The 12,566-nt window shown below is 51.3% G+C and overlaps 1 protein-coding gene across 1 annotated transcript in view; it reads left to right on the top strand.

Annotated features, from left to right (window-relative positions):
- The first annotated feature begins 445 nt into the window (after positions 1–445).
- Positions 446–12,566, top strand: part of SLC6A1 (solute carrier family 6 member 1) — a 43,547-nt gene continuing 31,426 nt past the window's right edge. The window contains exon 1 of the mRNA XM_033210674.1: positions 446–678. The gene's annotated coding sequence lies outside the window, so the exon portion shown is untranslated. The remainder of the gene's footprint in view (positions 679–12,566) is intronic.

Raw genomic sequence — 12,566 nt, forward strand, 5'->3', positions numbered from 1 at the left:
GGAAAGAGAAAAGCCAGGAGGGGAGTGCTTGCTGTGAAGGACAGGGAGACAGAGACCAAGGCGGACAAGCAGACAGGCTGATGACCCAGGACGAGGCCGGGAAGAGCCATCCAAGGAAGGAGAAGGAAGGAGAGAGACTGGAGCGGGACGGCGGGGCAAGCGAGGGAAGGAGGGGGTGGGGAGAGGGAGGGAGGAAGAGAGAGAGGAGAAGGAGGGAGAAGAGAGCGGGAGAATGCGAGAGGAAAGAAGGGAGAGGGGAGGCGTAGAAGGGGAGAGGAGGTGAAGTGAAAAGGAGAGAGGCTGCTGGCGGTGAAGCTGCAAGAGGCAGCTGCGGAGGGAGCGCGCGGCGCGGGCCGCCCGCCTGAGCGCTGGGCGGGGGCGGGCGGTGCGGGCAGGGCCCTCCCCGAGCTGGGCGGGTTCCGGGAGCCGCGGGCCCCGCCCTCCCCCTCCATCCCTCCGTTCTCGCTCCCCGCTCCTCTCCCTTCCCCGCGTCCCTCCGCCCGCCCTCGGAAGACCGAGACAGCGGAGAGGTTGCGGGTGAGCTGCGCTGTGCCCAGGAGCGGAAGAGTCGGGAGCGCAGCGCAGCCCAAGCCCGAGCGGCCCCGCGTCCCGAGCGCACCGGAGCGGCCGAGCCGCCCCGCGCAGCGCCAGTCCCGGGCAGTGCAGCCCCGGCCGCAGGTAGGAACGGGCGGCTGGCGTCGGGGCGCGGGGCGCTGAGCCTGGGATAACGGCGCAGGACCGGCTAGAGCCCCGAGCCGCCGCCGCGAGCCAGGCCGGGTGGGGGGCGGACACCTCGAGATTCAAGCCCGCGCGTCGCACCTTCCCTGCAGCCACATGAAGGAGCAGGGGCGCCGCTCGAACCCCGACGTGCGCCCGGGCCATCCATCCCCTGAGACACGCGGGAGGCAGGAGAGCTCCTCAGAGGCGAGAATTGCATGCCCCTTCCCTCCTGCGGTGCCCCTCTGGCCCCGCAAGTTGGCGCTGGATTCTGCTGGAGCCGTCGAAGCTCCCTCTTCATTCCCCAGGGGATGGAGGGGACGCGGAGTGAATGACACGAACAGCGTTAGGGGACCGTGCGCCACTTTCCCAATCCTGGGGTCAGCTGAGCCGAGTTAGAGCTATGTCCCTCATTTGTTATCTGCGGCTACGGCGGGATCGGGTGCGACTTGAGGATGGGACATCTCTGGGACAGCCCAAGCTCTCAGAAACGTTGGCTTAAAAGCACACCTGGGCTTGGGCTGAGTGCCCTGGAGCTAAACCTAGTGCACCGGAGCTCGCGTCGCGCTACCCCAGCCCCGACTTTCTCCAAGAGATATGGGGTGCGGGAGGTCCCTTAGAGGGCTGGAGGACTATGCCTCCTTGCTGCTTCGGGAACCGCGCTCCCCTTCTTGCTTTTGCTCTCCGCGTTTACTCCCCGGGGCGACACTGCTCACCACGGTAGCCTCGGGCAGTGTCCGTTGGGTTCTGAGCACACTTCCCCACGGGTGGCACCCACAGATGTCCTGTTCGAGGCTTGGCTCGGTCTTCAGACAAGAAACTCAGACCGGGCAGTCCCCTATTGAGGCTCTGAACTAATATCCTCCCAAAATAGGCATGAACCTTAAGGAAAAAATTGGAATTTTTAAAAGCCAAGTGATAACACCACGTTCCTCCCCAATGTGGAGCTGGAGGCTCATTCCCTTTCCCAGGAAGCTCAGCCTTATCCCCATGAAGAGCTGGCAGGGGATGGGGCAGAGGGAATAAAATGGCTCCTGAGCTTTTGTGACACCCCAAAAATCAGAGACCGTGTCAGACTGAGTGGCATTGGGGGTCTACCTTTGTTTTTCTGTGACATACAAGGTGGGTGTTTGGCAAGGGAGTAGGGGATGTTGGGTGCTGGGTAGTGCCTAGGCTCTGTGTCTTTGGGAACTTTGGGGGAAGTGTCCTCCTAAGGGAGCCTAAAAAGGCTACTACCCCTGTCCCCCAAATTCCAAAACAAAAGAGGTCAGTGAAAGCTACTCGCATCTTGCATGTTCTCTCTTTATCTTTGGAGCGCATTAGGAAGGACTGACCCAGCCCCAGATCAGGGTCTGGTTGGAGCAGGCACAGACCCTCTCCAAGGCAGAGAAGGGGAAAAAGAACTTGCCCTTGGAAGTGGGAGTCCCTGCTGGAGTGGGATGGACCTTTTCCCAGAGCAGCCCTGGCAAAATGGCTGAGCCTTCCTCGGGCCTCAGAAATAAATCATCAGGCAGGCAGCAAACAAAGAAAGAGCTCTGTCTCCAGCCAAGCGCTGGCTCAGTGGCCAGTCCTTGGAGGACAAACAGTGAGTCCCAGGCGGAGAGACACAGCCCGGCCTGTCTGGCAGAGCATCTGGAAAGTGGGGTTCCCCTAGGAACACACAGGAGAGAGGCAGCCACTCTGGAAGTAAAATCAGGGACCCTCTGTACTGATGTGGGACACTTCATTTCAGGTCTGGAGGCTTGAAGAGAAGTGAGTCTCCAGCAACTTAGATGGGGCTGGGAAGGATGTTTAGAGACGAAGGAGTAGTAGCTTAGAGGGTAAAAATGAGGCAAAATCAAGTCCATCAAAGCCAAAAGATGCACAGTGGCCACGTCTCTCCTGCCTGCCATGGATTTTACATGCCTGGTGACCCCAGAGCAGCAAAGACTATAAATTTTTTTACACGTGGCCCAGCACATAGCAGGACCTCAATAAATCTCTTAAAATAAAAACTGCATGTATGGAAGGTGATGCTATCACTGGCATGGACCTACCTGCAATCTCTACCTGTCTTGCTGAGCCAGGAAGACTATAAACTGTGGCCCCTTGGCCCATATCCGGGAATGAATGAGCCCCAGATGAGGGCTTGCTTTGAGCTGAGGCATTGCTATTTCTGGCCGGGTGACCTTGGGTACGTTCTTGTTCCTGTGGGAAGGAAGGAATGGAGTACCCAAAGCTTCCAATGTGCCAGGGGTTATTCCTACAAGAACCGTGTGAAGCAGGCGCTACTCTAATCCCCACTTCAGAGGTGATGAAACTGGATGCAGAGAGGGGAAGTGACTTGCCCAAGGTCACATAGCCAGGAGGAGGAAGGGCAGGGATCTTAACCCTACTGTTCTAATTTGCAGGCCAACTTTGTCCTTTCGTGGGTCTCTGGGCCTCGGTTTTTCCATCTGTAAAGTGAAGTGATGGGCTGGTAGTTCCTGTGGGCCTACCATTGGAGCAGTGGCTGGTCCTCTACCTTGGTGGCATATGACACGCTGAGAGCACCATGAAATAAAGCACCAATATCAGGCCACTTCTTGCCATCACACAAAGATGCCGTTCCTTGGCTTGGCTGTGAGCTCAGCAGCTGAGATTGAGTTCTACGCCACTTGGAATTTGGAGATGTTTTTTCCTCCCTCTTGCTTGTCAGTGGTTCACAGGCATGGTGTTGTTAATGACAGTTGATTCAACCTTGCCACCACCTTTAGCTGCCTGCATCCTGAAGTCCATCTCCTTTGTCCTTAGGAGCCCATCCCCGTTGCCTAGTCCAAAATGCGCCCACCTTCCCCTTGACCACTACCCCCACCCCAGCAGCCCCTCTCCTCAGCCACAGCGCCAGTGCCAAACCCACTTAGAGCCACTTCATCGCTTCTGCCCAAATGGAAACTAAAATGCGAGCGTCAGCAGGCCTGTCTCTGCCTGTGTCGGAACTACCCCTTCAATTCAACCATGCAGTGTCGCCTGAGCTTCTCTGTGTCTGGAGAATGCTGGGCAGGGTATAGCCCCGCTGGATGACAGCAACCTCAAATTGACCTCAGTTGCCAAGAGCATTGGGCACTGCCCCCACAAGGTGAAAAGATCATCATGTGTCCACCGCTCTGTGGCTTGGCGGGCCTCGATGCTGGCTTCTCAAACAGGCCCTGCTCAGGTGGCTCTTCCTGCCAACTTTACCCCGTTTTCTGAAGGGTGCTGGGAGATGGAGGGGAAGAGGTTGGTGCTTGAAAAAGAAAAAGTTGGGAGGCCAGATGTGCACCCCAAAATAAGACTTCCCAGGAAATGGGTCTCAGTGAGCGTATGAACATCCAGCATCTTCATCTACTCCATGCTCACCTAAGACCTCTGGGGTCAGGGGAAGGGGCTATGGAGTCAGTGGGAAGTGGGCCAGTAGCAGAGAGGAGAGTTGCCTGGCATAGGCAGTAGGTGCGAATGCAAGCTGTGATATTTCAGCGGAGACCTGGAATTCAGTCATAAACAGAAAAGGAAGAAAACACTAAATATTGTTCCAATGCAATTGTATCAAAAACAGTAATAACTGTCAGTTACTGCATGTTGGCAATATGCCAGGGACTGTGCTGTATGCCTTCCTTATATCATTGCAGTTAATTTTCACAAAGCCCTGTGAGATACATAGCATAATGATCCCTATAAGGGTGAGGAAACTGAGGAGGAGGGGGCTAAGGCACTTGTGCAGGATCACTGGGCTAGTAAATAGCCTTAAAGCCCAAACCCAGTCACAGCATGCTTAAATCCCTGCCACTGAAAAGCCCCTGACACTGCTTACTTGGCAATGACCATGAGCACCCCCCACCGCCTCCACCCCAGTTAAGGAGCCGCACAGTTTACAAAGCACTTCTTCATCCATTCCATCTGTGGAGCTTTGCCACAGCTCTGGGAGGCTGGGTGGCATAACTTCTGCGTGATAACTGGGGAAGCTGACTTGCAGAGAGATGAATTTATGCCCAAGGTCCCTCAGCTGCTAGGTTGCAGAACTGGGGTTCAAATTGAGATGTCCAGCCTGTTACAACATATTTGGGACCTAGATTTTAAATTCATTTGCAGCTAGTGCTGATGTCGTGCACTCAGCCACCTTTCCCTAACTCTCGGGTGTCTCCCAATTTTGTCCCCACCATCTTACTGCTCAGGAAGCTATTGAGAGTGCCCTGACAAAGCCATCAGCTGCGTTTACTGTGATCTGACGTGACACAAAAGTGGCATCTGATTCCATGCAAGCCGCCTGCAGCGAATGGCCTTCTATTTTTACATTTCTCACAAATTGGAAATTACAAGGAGGCCAGGTCTTGCAGAGAGATTGGCTGTGGCGCTCTGAAAGCAGGGGATGTACAACTAGGTGGAACGGGCCACTTTAGGATGCCAGGGGCCCTGTTGGCTGTGAAAGGGGTCCCCTGGCTACTGGGGCTGGATGGGATCCTGGCACACAGGCCAGGCTTGGGGATGCAGGAGTTAGTGACTGCCTTGGACAGTGACCTGCAGCTCTGCCCACCTGTCGGTGGCCTGGTGTCTGCAAGATCTGTGTCTCACGCCAGCTCCTGAGATAACTGAGCCCTGGCCAGAGGGACATTCAAGGTCAAAGATGCCCTGAAACATCGACAGCAGGTTGCTTTCATGAATGTGTTGTTTGATAAGGAGGTTCTGTGCAGGAAGAGAGCAGCAGCCACAGGGAGATGAGCAAAGACATTTGGTATCAGTGTTGCGGTTTGCTGCAACTTAGCACTGATCACGATACTCCCGGTCATCAGAACCACACGTTATACTTTGCTAAAAATGCTCTTGCAGCTGCTCTTTCTTTTGATCATATATGAAGTATTCTAGGGGAAGAAAATATGGTCCTTGAGATCCTGGAGAAGAATCCTCTCTCTAATAAAGAGTGACTTTTATTTTAAGCTAGTTTTCTCATAAAGCCCAAATCAGAATGACCTTGACCCAAATGAGGCTCCTTTGCACACATGTGCTCACATGCACATGTTAACACTTACGTAGAATTTCAGTTTTCAAAGTGTTTTCTCAGTTGAAGCTTGTGACAGCCCTGGGAGTTTCAACTGAAGGTAATTTTATTGTTGTTATTAGTACCATTATTATCCCCATCCAAAAGATGAAACTGAGGCTCAGTGAGCCCTGACTCCTCATCTCTGTCCCCTAGTTTCCCAGCTGATGGAAATCACCTTAACTAGGCTGAAATCCAGGTTCACCAGGTAGCCCCTTGAGAAGTAGTCCAGATGAGGTCAGTTCTGGTAGGAGGTAGAGCACAGAGTACTCAAAGATCGAGACTTACAGGAGAGTGTGGGAAGGTATGGCTGTGAGGTTTGGGAGAAAAGGGCCATGGCATCTTGTTCTAACCTTATCTGAGCTCTGGCCAGAGATTAACATCTCCTTGGTTATGCCCAGAGTTTGGGTCCAAAGAGTGATCATTTGGCTGGGGGCTCCCAGCAGTAACCAGACCTGGAGGGAGAGGAAGGGATGGTTGCTCTCAAACACCTACCTGCACACAAGAATGCTTTTTCTCAGTGAATTGGGGGAGAAATGAACACCAGGGGCCCCCATGAGATTTCATAGAAGGATCTAAAGGTCTTCATAGCCAGGAAGGTTGTGGGGAGTGTTTGTATGTGAGCTTCAGCTCAGACCCACTGGAGGAGCAGGCTATGTGCTTCTGAGCCATGCCCAGACAAGAGGGCAGGGATGGGGTGGGGATATGGGACGGAAACCACTTTACCCTGGCCATGACCCACTCCCCTCTGCCTTTGGACTGTTGCCATGCTGGAGACTGTGAAATATCACGAGTTCTAGGAGCTTCCCTATGAGGTGCCGGGGGAGGCAAGAGACCTGAGGGTTTGACAGTTCCCTGGCTGGATGGTGGGGAGAGAACTTGTCCAGTTTGACCCTGACAATGAATTCAGAGGGCCTGCTGGGCACTGGTCCCTGAGCTCAGGCTGATGCTGGACGATAGGTACTACTCTCCCCTTCTGCCAGAGGGGACCCTGAGCCCAGGGGTGGTGGAGTCACTCGCCACAGGGTGCACAGACCAAGTTTGGACCCAGGTCTTGGTGATGCCAACCTCACGCTGCTTCTGAAAAGCACCTGAGACAAGATAACTATGGGGGAGCCAGGGGCTTTTTCTCTGTATTCGCCATTTCTGGCTGTGCCATGCAAGGGCTGAGAAAAAGTGAAAGCAATGCAAAATAGAAGTGGCCAAAAGCAAAAACCACCAGCTTCCTGGGCACTGTCTGAGCTGCCAGCCTGCAATCCAGGCTTCACTGCTGCCTGAGCTGACTAAGCCCCTTCCTGCCCAAGTCAGATGTTTCCAGAGCTTAAGATCAAGGACCCACCTATGATTTTAAAAAAAATAGAAAGTAGGCCTGGGGAAAGGGAAGAAGTCATCTTACTGAAGAGTATTTTTTTAAAGGTGGAATTTAAATGCACTCATATATTACATATGCATTTTTAGCAGGTTGGTTCAGCATAATGACACAGAATGATCTGATATGTACATCTGTCAGTCTTGAGCTCTGCCTGTGACCTAGGCACTAAGCCAATACTTCACAAGCATTGTCCCAGGATCCTCAATAAGGAAACTGAGGCTCAGGGAGCTCAAGAAGTTGCCCAAGGTCATACCACTGACACGGGGCAGAGTTGGGGATCAGATCCAAGGCTGCAGGGCTCCGAAGCCTGGGCTTGCAGACCTGAGAAGGAAGTGGGAGAGCTGCCTCCTGCTGGGCCTCAAGCCTGTGGGGGACTGTGGGCAGGTTCTTTCCCCTCTCTTGGCTTTGCATGCTCAGTTCATACAGCCAAGGGGTTTGGACCATTGGATAGGACGATCGGCTGCTCCCTGCGCCAGGCGCCAGTTCTCCAGGCAAGGGGAGGGAAGTTGCACGCCCCACTTCCTCCTCTCCTCCTCCATTTCCCCCATAATAGCCTCCCCGAGACTAATGACTGAGGAAGATAAGAGCCCTTTCTCCAAATGGCAGTGAATGCCACTAATGACAGAGCAGATGCAGCACTGTTAATTATTCCACGGGTATTAAATGAAAACGCCAGCCCTGGAGGAGTTAAATAGCGCCACTGATCTGGCAACGGCTGTACTTAAAAGTGGTGCCATCAGCCTGGGCCAGAGCAGAACAGCCTCCTCCCCAAACTTGGAGCTAGACAGGAATCACAAAGGAAGGGTCCCCTCATTGGTCATAGACCCCTCTTCAGCTCAGGGTCCAAAGCAGCTCCTTGGAGACATGGATCAGTGGCTGCTTTGGGAGATTTTCTTAAAGGCCCCTGGGGGGCCTAGACTAGTTACCCTCAGGGGCAGATGTGGACAAACAATTGGACCGAATAAAACTCTGAGCACCTACTGTGTGCCAGGTCCTATTTTGGATTGTAGAAAGAAACCGGGTGCTGTTGCTGCCCTTTGAAGATCTGCTTGCAGTGAAAACTGTAGATTCCTTAAGAGCAGGAATGCTCTGTCTTTTGGAGTCTCTGGTCCCGTAGTCAAGAACACAGAGTGGGTACCTCTTTATTACTTTGATTATCTGCTGGTTCTTTGAATGAGAACCAGGGGCCACACAGATTGTGGCCGGAGCAAGATTGGTGGGCAGGGGACTGGGCCAGGTCAGGCTGTCTTCTCCAAGTACAAGCAACGTGACCTTCCTGCACGGCTTAGCCCCAGGTTCTGAAACGAGGCATGACTTGGATGAAGAGCTGGGTTTTCCACTTGCTAAGGCACCACAGGCAACTCCTTTGCAGTCTCTGAGCCTCAGTTTGCACATCTGCAAAATGGGGAAGATAAGGGCTATGATGGCTGCAGGCAAAACAACCATCTCCTAACCAACCCTGGCCCTGAATCTGGAGGATCACAGACACCTCATAAACATTTGAAGAGTGACATTCTGGAGGCAATTCAGCAGAGAGTGTAGCCACCAAAGGCGGCATCTGGTTCTTCCTATGGGTCTCACTCAAATCTCACTCCAACCCCCAACTCATTTCCAGCAGCTCAGGTCACTTGTTCCCAGCTTCCTGGACCTGGAAAGCCATTTATCAGGTCTTTGTAGGCTAGAAAACATTACAAAATGCACCCATTTCAGACACACCTGTGTTATAGATGGGTAAACTGAGGCCTAGAGAGGAAGAGTCCTAGGTCTTGCAGATGCTAGGACCTAGAGCTTCTAATCCCTAACGCAGTGCTCTTTCCCTTCCACCAAGCCAGCCCAGCTCCTCCGTTAAGAAATTATTAAATAGAGTTGGTGGAAGGACTCTGGTTGCCGTGACAACGGAGCCTGTGTCCTCGGGAGATAATGGCGTTGCACAAGGCAGAGTGATGTGTGTTGAATGCTGATTCGGGAGCTGCTAGAGTGAGAGTGAGCACAAGAGGAGAGTGGAGGGGACCGTGTCTAGAACTCAAGCTTCCCCAAGAAGGAGGTGCGGGACTGGTAGGGATGGGGCAACTTGCCTCCTCTACTTCCAACCTTCCTACAGCCTTGTCAGAATGGGATACTTCCCTGCACTTCATGGAGGTGCAGAGTCAGGTGAGGAGAGGTGAAGTGACTCACCCCAGGTCACAACCAGGAAAGAGCCAGAGCTGGGATTACACCTCCAACCAACACGAGGGCCTAGGCTATAGGGAGGGCCTGGAAGGAGGCTGCCTTGCAGGGGCAGGGGATGGTTGACAGAGACCTTTCTAAAGTCTTAAGTGCTTGTGGAGGTCCTGATGGGCCAGGAATGACAATTCCAGCCCAAGAGGAGGAGAAAACAGAACGTCAGGGTAGCTAAAAGCATCAGCTTTGGAGCCAAAGTCACATCTCTCCCTGCCACTTCCTAAACTGTGTAATCCTGGGCGAGTCACTTTCTCTCTGGACCTCAGTGCCCTCATCTGCAAAATGGGGATAATACCAGCACCTACCTCATAGGATTGTGGTGAGACTGCATATCATGAGGCAGATAAAGCATCAAGCCCCAATTCTGGCCATAGCTCAATCACCACAGCTGTTGTTATGAACCAACGGGGAGAGGTTAGGAAAAGGGTCCACTCCCAACCATGTATCGGCTTGTAATTTGTGGTGTTGGAAGAGTGAAACTGGCTAACACAGTACAAGCATGATACATAACAGGGTTCTTCATTCCAGGCTAGTAAATATCACTAGAACAAATGAACAGCTCCATCACCAAAAATATACATAAATATTTTGCATTTGAAGAGTGTGAATGGTGTACCTCACTGCAAACGTACTGTCCTTAAAAACCTCTATGCACACCTCACTGGGGGAATTTGTATTTTCTCTATGCCAGCTATCTAAATGACCCCATGCTGCAAACGCTTTTGGAAAATAAACACTCTCACCCACACACCTAGTTTCTCTTCTAGAAGCACAGCTGGTGCAGTATACTTACCTTCCTAATCAGGGATTGGAGAACATGGGGTTAATACCCTGTGAAACCCCAAAGTGCATCATTTGCATGCTGGCAAAGATACAGGCTGGCAGACAACCCCATTCCATTTTGGAAGCGGAAAGAGGGTGCTGGACTCAGGCATTTGGCTGTTTCAAAAGCGCTGGTGAGAGCTGGGATCCTGATGATTTAGATGCAAGCAACCATTTTGTTTGTTTCCGCAAACCTGTTTGAGCAAATCCACCCCCAGAGATAGCAACCTGTTTCTGGGTCCCCTGAGAGAGAGGGTCATTTGTTCGCTGCTGTTTCTGGGACTGGATGCCAAGCTATGAGGCAATGAGCTGAGGACCTTGGATCTTGACACCCCTATTCCAGGCAGGCAGGAGAGGGGTCAGGGAGACTGATTCAGTGGACAAATAAAGACAGTTGACATTTAACCAGGATTTTAACGGGTGTGCCAAATTGCAGGATACATACACATACCACTTTGGGAATCATGTTCAATAAACAATTTGCTCTAAGAATTTGATTTGATCAGCATCTCCCAGTGATTCCCACCATTCCTTTATATTGATTGCGTATAGGTTAAGATAACACTGGACCGGGCGCAGTGGCTCACGCTTGTAATCCTAGCACTTTGAGAGGCGGAGGCGGGTGGATCATGAGGTCAGGAGATCGAGACCATCCTGGCTAACACGGTGAAACCCCGTCTCTACTAAAAATACAAAAAACGTAGCCAGGTGTGGTGGTGGGCACCTGTAGTCTCAGCTATTCAGGATGCTGAGGCAGGAGAATGGCGTGAACCCGGGAGGTGGAGCTTGCAGTGAGCCGAGATTGCGCCACTGCACTCCAGCCTGGGCGACAGAGCGAGACTCCGTCTCAAAAAAAAAAAAAAGATAATGCTGGCCTTCCTTCCACCCAGAACTTTTTCCCATCACTAACTAAAAACATAAATGAAAGCCCTGATCAGGTGGTTTATTATAATATCTGCCAGATATCAAGCATTTACTATGTCCTAGATGCTGTACTAACTACATATTTTCCCATTTAATCCTCATAGCAGCCCTAGAAGTAGGTGTTATCACTTCTGTTTTAGACAGAGAGGGTAGGTGACTAACCTACAGTCACACAGCATTGAACTGGAGCTGAAACTCAAAACGAGGTGTCCTTGCCCCTAGGGAAGGACAAATTTTCTTTAAGTCCCGCGAACAATGAGCATGCTTATGAAGAGCTCCTGCTTGGGATATCATAGACTGATCAGAAGTTTGTCAGGAGCCTTGATAGGGGCAGGCAGAAGAGGGCATTGCTTATTGTTCATAGGACTTAAAGAAAATTTGTTCAATAAAAATCTGATTTTTAGCCAGACACGGTGGCACATGCCTGTAGTCCCAGCTAGCTGGGGGCCTGAGGTGGGATGATGGCTTGAGCCTGAGAGGCAGAGGTTACAGTGAGCCGAGATCACGCCACTGCACTCCAGCCTGGGTGACAGAGTAAGACCCTGTCTCAGAAAAAAATTAAATAAATAAATAAATAATCTGATTTTACCAAATGGGTAGACTGTTCTTGCTACATAGGAGTTTCCACTTTACAAAAACAAGGGGCTTTATACCATAAAATTCCTTTCCTTTCCATAAATTTCCTTTCCATAGCTAAGTGAGTGAGTCAAGAACAGATGTACTGGTGAACGTGAGCATTCAAGTCTTTTAAAAATAAAATTAGCCTTTATATTGTGGGAAAATATTTTAGACCCTGGAATCTGACCCTTAACTGACTCTGAAAATACACGCCTCCCTCATTCTTGCAGAATATTCTAAAGCAGAGTCTCCCTGCAGTTTTTAAAATCCAACTGAGCTTTTATTAAGAGAACAATAGGATTTGTTGTTTCCTAAATATAAAATTATAACACCAAACATGCTTTTTCAAACTTCACCACCCCCAAGAGTTTGACGTATCCCCTAGTGAAGGGGATACTAACCCTCATCCATCTTCCACTGCTTAGAGAAAGAGCTCTACTGAGTGACTCAGATTGCACCGTGTATACAAGGATTGCAAATTCAGGGGCCATTGAGGGCCAGACAGGTCACAGAAATGCGTAAAGAGGTCAGGGATAGGATGATAGTAATGGTGGAACTTGTAGTAAACTAGAAAACACATCACCCCTGCCCTTCTCCAAAGCATGCAAGTTCAAGTTCTAAAATTCAAATCCGATACCACTCAACCAAACGTATTTGTGGGATCCATTCGGCCCAAAACCACCACCATGTTGAGATCCCTGGTGGTTCTTATTGTGACCTTGTGTGATCTTGATCCAGACAATTTCTCTCTGGGGCTCAGTCTGGTTGTTTCTAGAAGGGGCTGATAGAGCCTGCAGAGCTGTTGAGAGAGAGAGGAATGCAGTCCCAGGTGTGGACGCTTGATAAAGAGCCGTGGCGCTGTCT

This window comes from Trachypithecus francoisi, unplaced genomic scaffold (assembly GCF_009764315.1).
Source record: "Trachypithecus francoisi isolate TF-2019V2 unplaced genomic scaffold, Tfra_2.0 Lachesis_group0, whole genome shotgun sequence".
Taxonomy (NCBI): Eukaryota; Metazoa; Chordata; class Mammalia; order Primates; family Cercopithecidae; genus Trachypithecus; species Trachypithecus francoisi.